At 44.7% G+C, this 18,413-nt stretch overlaps 1 protein-coding gene across 5 annotated transcripts in view; it reads left to right on the forward strand.

Moving 5' to 3' along the window:
- Positions 1-18,413, forward strand: part of ITPR2 (inositol 1,4,5-trisphosphate receptor type 2) — a 1,555,333-nt gene that overhangs the window by 155,604 nt on the left and 1,381,316 nt on the right. The window lies entirely within an intron of this gene.

Raw genomic sequence — 18,413 nt, forward strand, 5'->3', positions numbered from 1 at the left:
GAGAAAATGAACTAGGCTTAATGGGATACCAGGTTTGAGACCTCCTCCAAACTTCCCCCAGCTTCTGAGGCTGGTGATGATTTCCGAGTAAATTTGCAAAACCCCTAATGACCATCCGCAACAACACAAAGTCTCCAAATACGCACAGGGAAATGCATCTTTGCAAGGGATTCCGGCACCTTTTGTTGCACTGTGTGATGTGATATTGGCTGTTTATTGGGAGAGCATATGAAGAGAGCCGGTATTGTGTGACACATGGTGGTACCATGTGAACTGCCAGGTCTGTTGTTCAATACCTACTGTTACCTACATTGGTTTAGATTTATGAGCAATATAGTGGTCTTTTGCGAGTGGGGGAGTTTTTTATGGAATTTTTTTAAGCGTTTGACGGTTATGCACCTTGAAACTCTGTGTCTGGCATTTTTCTTTTATAGAAATGATAAACAATTGTGAAAAGAAGTGGTTGGATGTAAGAGTAAGAAGTGACTGACTTACTGGTATGCAGTTGTCAATTAAGCGCCTTGGAATCCCCCAGCATATTGTGGGTGGAATTTGATGATGGTTAAAAGTTCATATGCTGTTTCAGCAGATTAATATCTGTTGTTTGGTACAGGAAGGCGTTTGAGATAGACTGTGGTGCTCCCTATATTTATTGTACATGGATAAGTTGTTTAATCTAAGTTTTTTACATCAGAACAGTTTATCATAAATCATCTCACAGTGACCTTTTCCATCTTGAGCTAGCTCGCACTCCAGCGCATACTGAAAGTGAGTGATGGTTGCAGCAAAATATCTTTTTTGACACTGGCAGTGAGGAGAAGCTATCAGTCCCGCCCGTTAGAGCCTGCATCTAGTTGAGTGACCCGGTGAAGATATTTAAATTGGATAAGCCTGAGGCGTGCCGCGATAGCCGTACTGCGTGGGGACTCCAGGCGCCTCAACCCAATCGTCATCATCTAGGCATCTCGTGTTCCATTCAATGTAGGGGGGTCATTGGTCACAAGTGTACGGTATATCTTAGTTATTTTATAGTCACCCAGTTCCTCCATAAAGACTTTAGCTTCAATGGGATTAAAGTCAGGTATGTCTTCTTGATGGGCTATGTAGGGGGAGAAGGCATGATGGAACTGGAGGTACATATAAAACTGCAAACGGGCCATGTCCTATTCAGTCTGGAGTTCCTGGAAGGACTTTAAGTTCCGGCCATGTAAGGCCGCCCCAACCATGTCTATCTCAATGGCCTCCCAGCCCCGGAATCCGGACAGCAGTGACAGTTGTGGTAATAGGCCATTATGCCAAAGAGGAGCTTCCTTTGTCAATCTCCCCTGCATCCCATTCCGCACAGTGCCCGCCTCAAAGTCAGAAATACCGTCTGGGTAGCAGCTGGTAGCGTTCTAAGTGTCGGGCCAGAATATAGGATCGTATGTAGTGGCGTGGTGTCCATTAGCCAACGTTCAACCACGTGTGCTTGGTCTCGTCTGTCCCCATACCACCAATCTTTAATGATAAGAAGATGCGAGGCAGGATGGTATGCCTGGACATCTGGAGTCTCAATACCCACACAATATATGGATTGGGAGCATGTTCTTAAAGCTACTCGTGTTGAACCGCCCCCCAAAAGGAAGTGGGCAAGAATTGTGTTCATTTGTGGCAACCAGGTGGGCAGTATCGGGTAGGGGTGGTTTTGAAGCTGATACAAAAGACGAGGCAGAAAGACCATCTTAAATAGGTCAGATCTGCCAATCGGAGATAAAGGTTGGTGCGACCAAGAGGGCACCTGTTCCCTGGTTTGTGTCCACAATGGTTCAAGATTTCTGTCCCATGAAGTGGACTGGGTGGCAGACCAGAACACCTCGAGATATATAAACCCATCGGGGACTACCGTCACCTCCTGTGTCCATTTACCCAGTTGGTTGCCCCCACGTAAGGGCCACAGGAAGGATTTACTAGCGTTCATATATAGGCCAGAGGTCTCGCCCAAAATATGCATGATCCTTAAAAGTCGCGGGCCAGATCTATTGGGATTCGTGACAAAGAAAAGCACATTGTCTGCGTAGAGCGCTATGCGGTCCTAAACCTCTTGTGGCCACTCAAAGCCACGTACCTGAGCATGGATTCTTACCCAGGCTGCAAGCGGCTCCATGGCACGTGCGAAAAGGTAGGGAGATAGGGGGCATCCCTGTCAGGTTCTCCCCCCACCAATAGTGAAAGTTTGTGAGGTGGAATCGGCCACACGGACAGAGGTGGTGATGTCTGTGTACAGGAGGTCAATATATACGTGAGGCGGCGAGGGCAAATGTTCAGTAGGCCCAGAAGTGCAAAGAGGTAGGTCCAGCTAAGAGAGTCGAAAGCCTTGTCTATAACTGCAAAAAGAAATGCCGCCGGTCCATCTAAATGGTCAATGGACACAATGGCATTATGTACGTGACGAATATAATGTCGTGTGGCTCCACTGGGCATTAGGCCGGCCTGGTGAGGATGGGTTAAGTCTGTGAAATGCTGACTATACGATTGGCAATTACTTTAGCCAGGAGTTTAGCCTCTACATTGAGGAGAGAGATAGGGCGGTAAGGGGAGAGAAGTTCAGGTGGTCAGCCAAGCTTTAAGAAGACAACTATTTCTGCATTTCTCCAGTCTGGCGGGAGGCGACCCCAGTCTATTGCGGCATTAATCGCCGCCAGATATGGAGCTATCAGTTAAGATTGGTATTTTTTGTAGAATTCTCATGGAAAGCCATTTGGACTCGGTACTCTTCCCGAGCGCATATCCATCAAGGCACTTTGGATCTCCTCTACTGTCATTGGAGCATCCAGGACCTCTTTCACAGAGTCAGATAGGGTCCGCGGAGGCAAATGTACAACACTCTCTGGGAGAGTCTCCCGGGGAGCCCAGAACTCTGTGAAGTATTTGGCAAAACGTACCACAATTTGTGCTGGATCTGTGAGTAATGCCCCATCTGGGCCACGTGTACCCGGGATAGTCTGTGAATATAGAGTCTGTTGGCAGAGGCGATGGAGCAGGGCACTAGATTTATCACTCCACTGGTATATCCGACTGCGAGTAGCGAGACAGACATTTTTTGCTTAATCTAGTAATTCACTGGCATACGTCTGCTGTGTAATAAGCAATTGTCGACGTGCCACTCTTCTGTCTGCCTCTCTTCTCCTGCACTTTAAGTCAGTTAACTGGGCCTCTGTCTGTATCCCTTTCTCACGCCGTTGTTTACGTTGTGTAATGCAGAATGAAATATCCACTCCCCTGAGTGTAGTTTTCGCAGCCTCCCACAGTTACATGGGATTCGACCTTGCCTATGTTGTGGGAATGATAATCTGCGATGGCTGTAAACCTGTGCAGCCTATATTGCTCTTCCTGCAACAGCCATGGCGAAAGCTGCCAGCGAAACAGGAAGCGATTGGGGTCGAGACACAGCTGAAGCAACACAGGCGAATGATCGGAGAGGCCTCTAGGAAGGATTTCGGCTGTCACTAGTCTGTTGGTGTGGGGTGCTGATATAAATATATAGTCTAGGCGGGAGAAGGACTCGTGCACACCAGAGAAATATGTGTATTCGTGCTCTGTAGGGTGTAGTCTCCTCCCGGTGTCAACCCATCCCATCCCCTTAGTCAGTGACAGTAGTCTCGACTCCTGCGTGTCAACTGATCGCTGCGCCATCTATCCCCTATTGGGCACCCTACATCATTCCAGTCTCCCCCCAGCTATCGTCAGGCCGGAGGGAGATCTCTGTCCAAAGTGTTGTCAAGCATTCCACAAGGTTCCAGGTGGGGCGGGCGTACACACAGGAGAGGATGAGGGGTTCACTGTATAGCACACCAGACACTATATGATGTATCTGCCTTGGGGATCAGACCATGTCTTATCATAAACATACGGAACGCTGCGGTGGATAAGGATCACCACGCCGCGGAGCCTCTGGTGAACCCAGAATGAAAGGTATGAGCATATCCTAACCGTGCCAACCACGGTGTCTTAGTACCCATTAAAAGCGTTTCCTGTAAAAGCAGGACTTCCACCTTGTAGCGTTTAGCCTGGCAGAGTGCTGGCCTTAAAGAGCGTGACTTCTGACCTGCAACCAGCCGCTGGATGCAGGATTGAGGTTGGGACCGGAGGCACTTCTATATTTGACACAGCAGTTACCAGGCACTACACACGAGACAAGTGTTCATTCACTCAAAATAAGGGAAATGACAAATGTTTGTCCTGATCCATTTAGCATCTTTCAGCTGCGGTACTTGGTTCCGTGGATGCTGCTGCTTCCCCCTTAATTATCGGTTTCTAAAAAAGTGACCTTTAACGCAGGACATGTCCTCTCTTGGAGGCTGCAGATCTAACTGGGGGTATTTCTGACTTCTGTGGTGACGCGCGTGTGTTGTGCAGCTGGCATTGTACCCCACTACTAATGCCTGTGGCTCTAAGGACTATTATACAGTTTCTCTCCTCTTGTACATCTCTTGTGATACTAAATGTTTATTACGAGGTGCCCTGACTCCCTCAGGCCTTGTTCATGCTTTATAAATATCCTGAAGTCAATACAAAATAAACTCCTTCCCTGAGGAGACTGCTGCTGCCTCTCTCTAGTGACCCTTGTAATGTGTTAGGAGGGGCTGCGCAATGATGCCATGCTGTGACTGTCTGTGGCAACCAGAATCCGAGAGTTAGCTGACTACTGAGATCCGTGTTGCCTCTCAGCCCTGTTACAGACTCGGTCGTGGTACAAAGATGGGTGTAATTTCGATAATTATACGTTTCCCTTGTCTTCAGTGCTTAAGTTTGCTCAAGAGAAAGTGTCACTCATAGCATTTGAAATGCCACTCCTAAATGATGACAATCTAACACATAGCAATCTGAAATCTTGGCAGCTATGATGCAAGTCACTGCGGAGTATTGGTTAGGATGCTGCTGGCTCCAGCTGGCCATTCATCAAGCGCCTAGGGATTTGCTGCAGGTTTTAGAATGTTTCTTGGAGCGCGACCGGCAGCGCTGCCTGTCGGTGGCCCCAGGGACATCACGACTGGGGCCCCTAGATGAAGAGTCGAAGTCGATCCTGAGCGGAGTGTGGAGCTTGAGCTTCACAACTTCGTGTCTAATCAAACACCTCATCTGGTGTCTCAAAAAAGTGTGTCGGTGATTGATAGGACACCCTCAAGCGGCCCGGGAAAAGCAGGGTGTATTGAATCTTCAATTTATGTAATTATTAAGTTAAATGACATTGAAAATAAATAATACCAGCCTCTCCCACTGTTAGAGCTTTGTGTGGTATGAGCTTCCCCCTCACCACAAAATGGCTGGGAGGCTTAAGGGATCCGACAACAAACAAAAAAAATCTCTCCCTCAGCACAAGAGGTGATCGGCAGACCTGCAGAACTTGCTGCTTCAAAACATCCAGGACATTGACATTATTTTTTATGCCCCTCCTGAAACTCCGGGCTGCAACTCCATCTATGTCTGGGTGACTGGCAGAGCGAGGGAGGTTTGTGGCTTTCTGCCCCCCTGAGCATCTAATCTTACTTCCAGAGAGTGAACTTTTATGGTGTATGTTGTGCGGTGTACACGAGGGGAACATTCCTTTTTAGGTCTCGCCTGGCGTTGCAGCGCGAAGGGCTGTCGCCAGCGAGACCTATTGTGGTTGTGCTGGCTCCCAAGTAGTACAGACCGGTATGAGCAGATTCTGGTCTTTGAACGCGCTTCCCAGAAACTGAACAGCAAGTCAGCCTCTCGCCTCTCTGAATCGCACGCGCACGCGCACACACACACAGCCACACTCACGCATGCACACACACACACACATGCAGGCACACACATACACACACACACACACACACACACACAAACACACAACCCCCTACAACTAAGCCCCACCCACCCCACTCACCGGGCTACAGGCTCCTTCACGCGGGGCTTCCCTCACTTGCATCGGCGGCCTCTGCTCCTACTACGTGCCTACAGCGTTTCACAGCCTCCCCTGGGGTGGGACTTCCGCCTTCTGCTCTTCTCGTCCAGTCACTTTGTGGGTGCGGGCTTCCCGTAGAAGGTCGGAAGTCCCGCCCCATGGGAGGCTGTGAAACGCTGTAGGAGGCATACGAGTGCTGGAGTCTCTGGGATAACCAATCGGGCGCTTCCGCTTTACATCCTCCGTGTGCCAAGTCCTCCTGGTAGCTGCCTGTTCCGCTTTCAACCTGGATTTGAAGTCAAAAGAACAAATAACTGTTCCTGAGGCTGAGAAAACAAGTTTCTTGAAGAGCTGACACTCAAATTAATTATCCCCAGACTCCTGCAACCCACAGCTCCTGGCTGAAATCAGCAGCACCACGACCAGTGTAAAAAAAAAAAAAAAAAGGAAAAAAAAATGAGGCTTGAATTTCATCTTGCATCCCGTGGGTGTTAGGATTGTCCTGGTGAAGCCGACACACTACAAAACTGACCATTCTTCTACTTCACCACAGACATATTTGTCTCTACATTTCCTGCTATTTATATGGGGCATTCAGAGTCTGTGTAATAAAATGTCATTATTTTGGGCAAAGCATCTGTGCTTTTCCTAGATATCGGAATCCAAATGTTTTTTCATCTCTTGCAATATTACAATCACATCGACACCCCACCTTTAACAACATTTTTGAAAGCTGTTTTATTAACTTTTTTGGGAAGATATTTTCTCACGGACTCCATTTTGTGAATTGCATTTGAACCCTGAAATAGGAAGGGATGTTTAAGGAGGACAGGAGGTGCGCTTTGCAGATCTATTTCACAAGTAAAACTGCAAAGTGAATGAATAAGGAGGTTTGGTGGTGTAGAGGGCAGAGTGTGCGATGTATGCACACGTGAGAGAAGAAAAGGCTGCATGCTTTCCATTGGCTTTTATGTTAATACTTATTTTAAGCAACTAAGTATGTCCTACAAATTCATCCGGGTGAGGCTATAGAATGAATCAACATTTCTCACGTCACTCTTTTGTTGGATGGTTCTAATCTTGTAATGTGACATTTCTTCACTTCAGCGGCGTGCCTGTTATCAGTATAAAATACTTCCTTGATGCAATTTCGCTTTGCTTCCATCCCCGTTGCCTGACCCTGATTCTCAACATCGCCCCAACCCTCCCAAAAGAAAAGGCAGGAAACCGAAGTATCATTTAGGCACCTCCAGAGCAGCATGCTCCCTTTAACGCTGCTGCATCTCGTATTATTTCAAAGTGAAACACAATTTGCATGGAGGGCTTGAAACAGAATAAATAAATTCCACAAATAAATAAATACTAAAAAATAAGTGCTGAGAGGTAGTAAGTGGAACAAAATTCATACATAAAATGTTAGGAAGGTCGGAACATTTTATGAGGGTGTAAATAGTAAAGACGGATCAAAGGGTATATTTTACAGTCTGGGTTGGTGGAATAAACCCTTGTATGAAACTTCTGGAGTGACCCTGAAACTGCTTGCGTACTATAATTTAAGAGGCATATGACCGTTTATATTTGAATACATATTTATATATCCACATAAACATAGAATACCTGTGGACATATTCCGCAAAATAAAAAATCGGCAGTTTAAACAGATTAACAGACACAAAATACTGCCTCCATTAGAGCACTGCACTATGCCTTGTACACAGCTGCCCTAACAACCATTTTATTTATGTGCCGAGGGCCCCCAAGGCATCTGTACTGCTAATTTAAAAGGGACTGAATGTGGGCGACATGTACTTTATCTAATGGAGGCAGAAAAGAGTGCGCACCACTCGCATGTTTTTTACATTTCTGCTTTCACTTTTTCCTCAGCGTGCACGTGTGCCCACTACTCGCGTGTTTTTTGAATTTCTGTTTAGCACGCGTGCACACAACTCCCGGGCTTGTTGTACTGTGTCTCCCGTTCGTGGCACAGTCGTGTCCTTCGCTCTGCTCCGGCATTACATCAAGTAGATGCTAACCGCTAGCTGGTGGAACATTCCGGTTTTTACTTAAATTCAGCGCCCGCTCCTACTTTAACACCTGTGTGTCTCTGTGTCTGCCATGCGTACACTCACGTCATGGGTAAGAAAGTGGCTGTTATCCTGGCCGGCTGCGGCTTGTTAGACGGCACAGAAGTCCATGAGGCTTTGGCGGTTCTGGTCCATCTCAGCAGGGCCGGGGCTCAGGTAAGGCCTTGCACTATTGACATACTCGTTATGTGTCTGTTACTATTTTAATTTTTGCACCGCTATCTCGGCTCCTCTGCCTTTCACATGCCATGCTATAGAACGTACTGAAGATCCTTTCTAAAAAGTAAAAAAAAAGTTCTTCTGCGCCACACATTGGTAAAAAGATAATTGTCTTTATATACTCTTTTGACTTTTCTTCGAGCCTAGAATCCAAAGTACCATGACACCTGTAATACACCTTGGCTGCCAGTGTTGAAGCACATTGTATTCAAACTTTTATGCTCTGCCCATTATGCATTTCCCTATCATTACATTCAATCCTCGATTGAGGCATCTTAGATTTTCCTCATCTCTGTTGTTGATTGGCTAATGCTTCAAAAGGAAATATGTATGTGTGGTTTCTTCCTTTCTGTCGCTGCTGTCATAATCTGGAATTTCATGCCTCTGAACCTTGAGACTCATACCATCCCCTGAGAGCCATAACATTCCTTGAAAGCCATGTTGTTTGCGGCTATAATTACTGCACAAGCCCGTGAAGGTGATGGTTTTTGCACCCTGGAATAGCCTCAAATATAAAAGTTGTGTAGTTTATTTTATTTTTTACTGAACATCTCGTGTGTCCAGCTCCATATGTACAAAGCCTTCCATTTGTTTTTAACCTAATTTTGAAGGTGTATATTTGGCTTTTTTGATGCAATAGAATTCCAGTGTTGTGTATTTCACTGTCAAATTCACTGTGACAGAAACCATTTTCTTCTTCCATGACTGTTGCTGGCCACTAAGATACGTGGGAAAAGTCTTTTTTGCTTCCCGTAAGCGTGGCGTTCAGACTTGAAGACTTAATAGAGGAAAGGGAAGTTTAGTTCAAAGAAATTCAATAAGATGTTTCTACTAAATATCCTGCTACTGGAGTTGATAGATTCCCCAGATAATGCGACAGGTGAGCAACCAATTGGATGACACTTACCTGACTTGTGATTGTAAAGCCCTAAAGATACCAATTTCCTCTGAACCGATCATGGCCATAGCTTTCTAAATGTTGTGCTGAGGATAGAGAGGTTTAAGCCTTTTTACTCTCCAATAAACCATAAGAGGAGCAGAGGCCAGCAACTAGCTCAGTTTGTGCTTTGATCTGCACTAATTTGGATTTTCCTAACTCAGTAGCGAAGGAAAGTACTCATTTTATTAAAGACATCGAGGCAAGCATTGTACATTCTTTTCTTGCTATTTATTTTCATTTAGTAAATTTGAAAGAAAAAACTACTACCGATAATACTCTTCCTCTGAACAGGAAAGGACAATACGGAGAAAGGATCCTCTAATGCTTAACAAGCTTTTGCAATGCAATCGGTCTCGCATTTACGCAAGTTTAAGCGAATGGCATTGTAAATTACAATGCCTTTTACTTATGCTTTTAAAATGAAAACAAAAATAAAAGGCATTGTTATTTGCAATGTCAATAGCTCAAACTTGCGTAAATGCGAGACCTATTGCATTGCAAATGCTTGTTTATGTTGTTGGTGCTGTGAAATCCGTGCAGCCTCCATGTTACTGTTGTGTCTGTGTTTTGCATCTTTTTTGTGGTTCGCATTTTCTTACTTTTCTACTCCCTGCTGTGTTTACTTGTCTATTGGTTTATAGGGTGTGAAATATGCACACAGCCTTGCTGGTTTTGTATGACCTTTGTCTGTAATTGTCCATGCAGAGGAGTTTTTGGGTGTGCTTTTGGCTGCTTCATGCCCACAGAGGAGGCCTAGTTTTGCATCCATAGCCTGTTCTAGTGCAGGAAACACGAGCAGCCCCACACCAGGCGTCCAAAAGTGACCATTAGTGCCTTTCTGAGTTTTTAGAGGGGTGCTTTTCCTGAGCAAGCGGCACCCCTTCCCTTGAAGTGTTTCACTTGTAGAGGGATCAGTGTGTTTGTACCCCATCAGTGTAAAATGTGTATTGCTCCTGCTCACTAGGCAGTTTTTGTTACTGCTCCACGTCTGTTTGTCCCACATTGTCAGTCATCTCTCCCCACATACCCACTTCCCCTCTTACCTTTCTCTCCCACTCCCACTATCTACTCTCATCTCGCAATACCACTGCCCTCTCTCATCCCTCCCTCACACAAACGGTCTCCTCTCTATACTGCCTACTCACACTTGCTACCTCCCCATACCCCCTCATGCTGTGTGCTAGGCCACCTCTCGTCCCCCCCCCCCGGTCCCCTTCCACTTGTCCCTCTATCTCTTGTACTCTTTCTCACACATCCCTCTCGCTCTCTCACACACTATTTCTGCCTCGCTCAAGTGGTTGACTCGGGTTTTCAAGCAAGGTTTCTATATCATAACTTTTCAAAGTTTCTGTCCCTCCAACCCACGCTCGCCTCCTCTTCTTAGGGTGTCTTCTGCATACCCAAAACTTCACTCTTTATGCGTCAATGGCTTGCTCCCACCTTCTTTCTATCTTTCTCATACATATTTCTGCTCCTCTGTCTCAAGTTCAATAACTGCTTCCTACACAAACTACCGATCCCTCTAATTCTTCCTTTCTGTCTATTCTTTGCAGCTCTCACCACTATCTATTCACCATGGCATACAATTCCACGATACAAATACACTAGACGACAGACAAATATACAACTAACAATTAGAATACAACCTGCATAATTCCGCTCCATTCCACACCACATACATCCACTAAACTCCAAACAAAACACACATGTAAAAAACATTTTCATTTACAACGCCAATAGCCCTAACTCTCCCAAATACGAGACTTATTGCATTGCAAATGCTTGATATCAGGTGTGAAGTTATCAAAGCAAATTGAATTTTTTGCTTGTAAACAAACACTTTGGTGCTCTAATGTTTGTGAAGGCCGCTCGATGGCCTGGATAGAGGGAAGAGGTAAAAAGTGTATTCCACGTGCACAGGTACTGCAGCTAGCACGAAGAGCGTGCCTGTGAGATATATTGTTCCATATGCCCCGGAACTTGGGAGGACGATACGCATACTATCTGAACAAACATTGGCATAGGGAATAGGTCTCGCCTTTGGGACCTTATACGTTTTTAGCCATGCAACAGTTGATGTTGTTGCACCAAGGATATTGTGCTGCGTAACTAAATACTTATAAGGTCCCAAAAGCGATACCTATAGGCTATGCCAATGCTTGTCTTTTTGGCAGGGTGACCATCAGAGGAGATTAACTGTTTATGATGTGCTGAGATGCAACTAAAATTTCTATGATCCATAAAATATGCTCAGGTGGTCAAAAACATTGTTTACAAAAATGTATTGCAGAGTGCATACAGCTTCAAACTGACATGTCATTAAAAGTACACTGAAAACTTAATTCAGTGGTTGCAAGTGTAGTGGGCAAGGATTTTTATATTGTTGGGATCTGGATTTATCCTTAATTAGCAGTTTTTTCATCAATTTAGAGCCAGGCAGTAATGGGTGAAGGAAGGGGAAAAGAAGTTCAGGAAATCTGACAATAGGAGAATGCAGGAATGAGAAGATACATGGTAGAAAGAAAGAGAGAAGAAAAAGAAAAAAAAGCATGGGACAGTGCAGGAAAGCCAGCAAGCGTGTCAGCTTCAGCATATGGCAGCGCCGGGCACATAGGCATAACTTTTGCCCCCTTCACGTATTATTATTTTATAAGTTAAGCACTAGTATGGTGCTGTCTCAAGTGCAAGAAGGCCGCGAAGGCTGACTTTAGTGAATATTCTCTATCTTTGCATTACTATGATTTGGTAGTCATTCGTTTTACTCTTCCTCCCTCCATTGCAGTTTTTATTTCACTATCATTATAAACACCGAGGTAACAGCTCAGCCTAGTATACTTATTATGTGCTTACAGTTTCCATGATGTTTCTATTTCCAGGTATGCCCATCACACATTCCTTCTTCTTGAAACTCCCTATAATACATTACAACTAAGAGAGGGGTAGCAACCGGAAAGTAGTAAAATAGAAAAACGAAATGGAAGGGTTAAAATGAGGAGAATAAAAAGAAATACAAACATTTTTTGTCAAAGAGTAGTAACCTTACATAGTAACCTTACACAGTAACAGTGACCGAACCGGTCTCGACAGCAATAGTGTTGAAACTGCCATGCACAGATAAACCAAAAAGAGATAATATGAGATTATGAACAGGAGCGTATCTGTACGGAGGAAACCTGTTCTGTTAGATATGGAACACATCAGACTCCTTTTTCCTGCTCCATTTCCGAATCTTTCAGACTGCAAAGTTTTAGATCATTTTGTGGTAAAATATACCGCGCCTTTACTTGCACTTATTGTATGGGATCTTGGGAACGTAATGAGTGCAAGGAATAATAAAAGGAGGGCATAGAACATGTATTGGACTGGAGGGAAGGGCAAGATGGCCGCCGTGGCTCTGTAGAGAGCAGTCGCATTTTTACTCTCTCCTATCCTAGGATGATGGAGTATTGGTGATTCCAGGGATGTGGGGTCTGGCTAACCGGATTTTTCTTGATACGGTGGATACACTCAACCCAGGCTGGCTGAGGGGCTTCCCTACAAAGAAGGTGATAAAGAAGGTGATAAACTGGCTGAACTGCTGGAGAAGTCTGATAAACAGCGTGAAAGTGCCTTTGAAGATGTCCCAAAGGCTCAAGGCGGATAGAGACAAAATATCATCTGCAGGACCGATTAAACCTTCAGGAGTTGCTGTGAGAGAGGGGGCAATCCCAAAAACAGCCTCTGTGAGAAAAACGGCGGAACTTCCTAATCGGAGCTCGAAGAGCACAGCAGCAAAGAAAGCGGAAAAACAGGAGAAGAAATCGGAAGCAGGTCCGGAGACCCGATCAGCGATGTACAAATCGACGAGGGAAACTGCACCAGATGGAAAGCCTCAGCGCAAACGATCATAAAAGACCAGAAGCGGCAAGCGACCTTACCAGAGTCGTTCACCACGAGGGTTTCTTCATCTGTCCCACGAATAGAGATCCAGGCAGATGGTCCGCAGCAAAAGGAACGGCTGGATGAGAAGCCGCTGATGGCTACCGGCGTCCAGGGAGACAGATGCGAGACAAACGCGGAAGCAGAATCAACGGACCGCGAGGACGCAAGCGGCGGAGGCCTGGTTGCTAGGCAACCGGTAAGCAGTGCAGGAGACGGCGTGGTGAACGCAGAGCGGCATGTAGAAGCTCCAGAAGTCGCGGGAGGCGAGGAGGCAAAGATGGAGGCTGGTAAGGAGCTTGGCTGTGATACTGACATTGACATTGCTTCTAAACAATTAGAAAAACAAAATAATATGCAGATGTTAGACGCTCTCCTGTCAGTAGAGGCAGGGTTACACAACAAACATTTGAAGGGCGCTGAGGCAAGCTGGGGCAGCACGCAGAGCTTAACGGAGCAGCATGGGCTACACTTAGATCAGGACTCGAGCAGAAATAACAAAAGCACAGATAGAAGTGTGAGGGGAGGCTCGCCTGAGTTTTTTTCGGTCAATGAGGGCTCGGACTCATCAAATCCGAGCGAGGAGGAGTCAGAGGAAGAGGAGAGTGGAACTGAATGCACTTCTGATTCAGATATTAGCAATGGATCTAGTGAATTAGTGACAAAAAAAAAAGGAACTGTGGGTGTAAAAAAAAGAAGCGGAAGAGGTTCAAGGAGCAGTATGACTAAGAAATTATCATGGGACTACTCCGCTACCTCAGAGACCTACAAAGAAAACGAGCAGGAAGGAGGGGAGAAGGAGGGGAGACAGAATAACCAAAATGTAACCCTCGAAATGCTGTTTGGGACCTTGAAACAGATGCAGAAGGAGGCAAGAATGGAGAGCAGAAGGGCGAAAAGAGACACAAAAAAACTGCAAGCATCACTAAGGAAAGTAAGTAGAAAACAGGAAGAGGTTGAAGAAAGAGTCTTGCAAGTGGAGGAAAGGACAAGCAGGGTGGAAGACGAAGTGACAGATTGGCAGACTTTTAAAACGGACCAAGAGAAGGTGGTTGAAGATCTTCAGTGGAAGCTAGAAAGCTTTGAAAATCGCCAAAGGAGGAACAATGTGAGACTTTTGGGGCTGGAGGAGGGAAAAGAGGGGCAGGATCCCAGAGGTTATGTGGTTAAGATTTTGGAAGAGGCTTTTCCTGAGTCAAAATGGCAATGGGATGTGGAAGTGCAAAGAGCACATAGGTACCCACTGTTTAAAAAGAAAAATCGGGGAGGGCAGGAGAAGGAACTCCCAAGAGCAATGTTGGTTTTTTTGGGTAATTTTCTAGCAAGACAGGAAATAATTGATAAAGCTAGACCTGACTCAAGAAAAACAGCTGACGGAAACACTTTTTTCTCTAGGCCAGACTTCTGCCACGTTACCGTGGAAAGAAGGTGGAAATTAAGACAGATGATTGGGCCTTTCCAAAAGCAAGGGGCAGAAGCATATCTCTTGTTCCCGTCTAGGTTGAAAGTTATCAGGAAAGGTTATACCAAAATGTTTACATCTGAGATAAAAGCAGCAGAATACTTAGCAGAAATTTCGGAAATTGGTAAAGGGAAGGAGAGTAGAGCTAGAACCAGAACCCCATCACAGTCTCCCCTGAGAACTCCACCAAAAACTCCGTAAGACGGTAAGATGGTAATGCCAAATAACTTATTTGGCAATACCGGATAGAGGTGTAAACAGGATGGGAGAGAGTAGCGACGCTGCAGACTACGGTCGGCTACACATAGGCCAGGATTGGCCTATTTGCCTGTAGTGAGGGGGGGGGGGGTTCCTAAGGGGCGGGGGGTAGAGGGGGGAGGGTGGGGGGGGGGGAGACAAACATGCTGGTCTTGGGCACAATCATGGTGTAGAAGAAAGAGGTAAAAAAGACTCAAAAAAAGATGTAGGGGCTAAGGTACACAAACAAGTTAAAAGGGGGGAGAAATTGTTTTGGAAAGATCAAAGTCTAAAGATAACTACTAAATCCTGCTGGTTAAATTGGAAATACGTAATAGGGAATGCTATGAAATATAAATGTCGTGTAGAATAGTATCAATAAACATTTGTGGACTCAATGAGATTAATAAGAGGTTAAAAGCTGCCTTCAGGAAACACACATTGATGGCACTAAGGCTTACTTACTTGATCAACTAGGTTTTAATGTTCTAGCAAAAACTAACCAGAACACCAAGACAAGAGGGGTGGTGATATTGGGCAAGAAACAGGATACAATAGTTAAGAGAAAGTTGGAGGATAAATGGGGAAGATGGGTTATAGCAGAATTAACGTTTAGGGGGGAAACCTTTACGCTTGTTTCAGTCTATGGCTCTACTGGAGATGACCCAGACGTTCCTCAATTCCTAGATGCAGAACTCGCTCAGTGGCCTGAGCCTATTATACTATGTGGCGACCTGAACATTCATGATTCAGATAGTAGTTTTTTAGACCCTAACAGGAATTATACGGGGAGGAAAAAGAGAACCTATAGGGCCCTAGCAGATTTGGCAAGGAATAACTCTCTCGAGGATCCATGGGTATATTGCCATCCGAATCTCGACGGGAGTACTTTCTTTTCAGCGCCCCATCAGATTTTAGTCAGGCTGGATTATTTTTTCACAAGAGGGCTGCTAGATGGTGCAAGGATAGTAAGAGAACCAAGGATCATATCAGATCACAGTCCGTTAGTGTTAACTGTAAATCTTGGGCAAAGGAGAAATAAGGAGCCGTCGCAATGGACATTTGACAGAACGCTCCTCCAGGATCATAAGTATAGGGAAAGAATGGCTGAATGGATTAAGGAATTTTGGGAAATTAATAGAGGTACTTCATCACCAGGGATTGTGTGGGACGCTTTTAAAGCTGGAATACGAGGAGAGACCCTGAGCTATGTTATTAGAACGCAAAGAAGAGAAAGGGAGAAATTAGAAAGAGATAACGAATCAATTAGAGAGGCAGAGGAGGAACTTATGTTGGCTATACACGCGCACACACCAGTTGAGCAGATATTGTTAAAACTAGTCGCTCTCAAAGCAGAGGTTATGGAAGGGATGGCAAAAAAGACAGTGGAGAAATATGTAGCCAATAAAGAAAAGGCGTATGAACTTAGCGAAAGAGTGGGTCATATATTAGCGGTACGAGCTAGACAAAGAGATGGGATGGCTGATATTAAGGAGATCAAAAATGGTCAAGGAATTAAAGTTAAGGGTGCAGAGCAGATTAGAGAGGTTTTTAGGCAGTTTTATACGGAATTGTATCAAGCAGATAGGCATGGAAGAGAGGAGGACATGAGGGCTTATCTGAGGGAGATAGAGCCATCAAACTTGGAGGAGGCAGACAAAAAAGAGCTGGAAGAGAAATTCAAGGTGGAGGAACTAGTTGAAGCTTTGAGGGAACTGCCATCTGGGAAGGCTGCTGGCCCGGACCAGATTCCAGTTGAATTTTATAAAGTCTTCCAGACCTCTCTGTTAGCAGACATGTTTAATATAATGTTGTCAGCACAATTGGGTGAGACAGCTCCATGCTCCTGGGGTGGCGCAGACATCATTGTTATCCCAAAAAAAGGCAAACCGGCAGATGTCCCGGGCTCCTATCGACCCATCACCTTAATGAACGCCGATGTCAAGGTGTTTTCAAAAATATTGGCAAAAAGATTATCTAAGACAATTGAATCTTTAGTTATACCCTCTCAGCATGGATTTATTCCAGGGAAGGGAACAACCCACCACACTAGGCAGGTAATTACGGCATTTGACGTAGCAGACATCCTGGAAGATCCAATGGCAGCGGTGTTTCTCGACGCTGAAAAGGCTTTCGATAGGGTCTCATGGGGTTATCTATGGGATGTTCTAAGGTGGCACGGTATAGGACCAGGATTTATAAAGGCTCTGCAGACGCTATACATAAGTCCGACGGCCAAGATAAGAGTCAATAGAGGTTACTCAGCCGCAGTTAACATCCAGAGAGGTACAAGGCAGGGTTGTCCCTCTTCTCCCTTACTGTTTGCTCTATACCTTGATCCTTATATTCGCAAATTGGAAACGAATCAACAAATATTACCATTAGTACTAAATGGTTGTAGACTTAAATCACTAGCTTATGCGGACGACGTCGCTATCTTGACTCCAGACCCTGTAGCTGCCATCAGGGCAATTGAATCAGAAGCTGAGAGATTTGGGCAGTTCTCTGGGTATAGTTTGAACACAACTAAAACACAGATAGTTAAAAATCAGTGGGTAATGTGTAATGATGTAAGAGTGACAAATATGGCAACTTATCTAGGGGTGCAAATGACAGCAGAAGTAAGTAAAATTGTGGAAAAAAATATGGATCCCTTGATAACTCAAATGAAAATAGATTTGGAAAGAATGAACAATTTACACCTGTCGCTAGTTGGTTGTACAAACATCATCAAAATGATGATTTTACCCAAATTTTTGTATGTGTTCAGGGCCGTACCATTGTTGATTGAAGCCAGCTGGTTTAATGGCATAGAGGCTATATGTAATAGGTTTATATGGGCCCAAGGTAAAACCCGGAGAGCTTATAGGTATATGACACTCCCCAGAGAAAAAGGGGGATGGGGGGCACCAGATTTTCGCTTATATTATATGGCCTCTGTGCTGCAATATATTCAAGGCCTTATTGGTGGAAGCCCTGACGATGTTAGAATGCAGAAAATGTCTACAGATGTGTATGCTGTCGCCCTTGGGGTAAACGCTGAGAACTGCTTTTTAAAATGTATTGATTATAGCTACTTCAAGAGGACTAAGTTTAAAACTGTTAAAGCGGCAGTTACGACATGGACTGCATTCTTGAAGAGGGTAAAACTTGGGAGGTATAACAGATATGTCTTATTAAATAACAATAGGTCACTCCCCAAGGAAATTTTTGGAGATCATACTATGGCAGAGTGGGCACTAAAGGGGGTTATGCAAATTGGAGATTTATATACACAAGATGGCTTTAAGCAATTTTCAGAGTTGAGAGGAAAATACGGCTTAGATAATAGGGGATTTTTTAAATATCTACAGGTTAGAAGTTTCCTTAATAATAAAGTTGGGGGCCCGGCAGGTTTTAATAAAATAGAAATAATGGAGAAAATAAAACTGCTGGGGGATTGTACCATCAAATCCTTTTATGCAGCATTGGTGAAAGATAAGCAGGATGATTTAGTTAAATTTAGTAAAAAATGGGAAGATAAACTGGGTATTGATGCTAGTCTTTTTTATGATTCTTTGAAGTTAGGATCTACGATATTATGTGCTGCCCCGCTGCAATCGCAGCATTATAAAACATTGTACTCTTTGTACTTTACCCCTGCAA

This window comes from Lissotriton vulgaris, chromosome 1_1 (assembly GCF_964263255.1).
Source record: "Lissotriton vulgaris chromosome 1_1, aLisVul1.2, whole genome shotgun sequence".
Lineage (NCBI taxonomy): Eukaryota > Metazoa > Chordata > Amphibia > Caudata > Salamandridae > Lissotriton > Lissotriton vulgaris.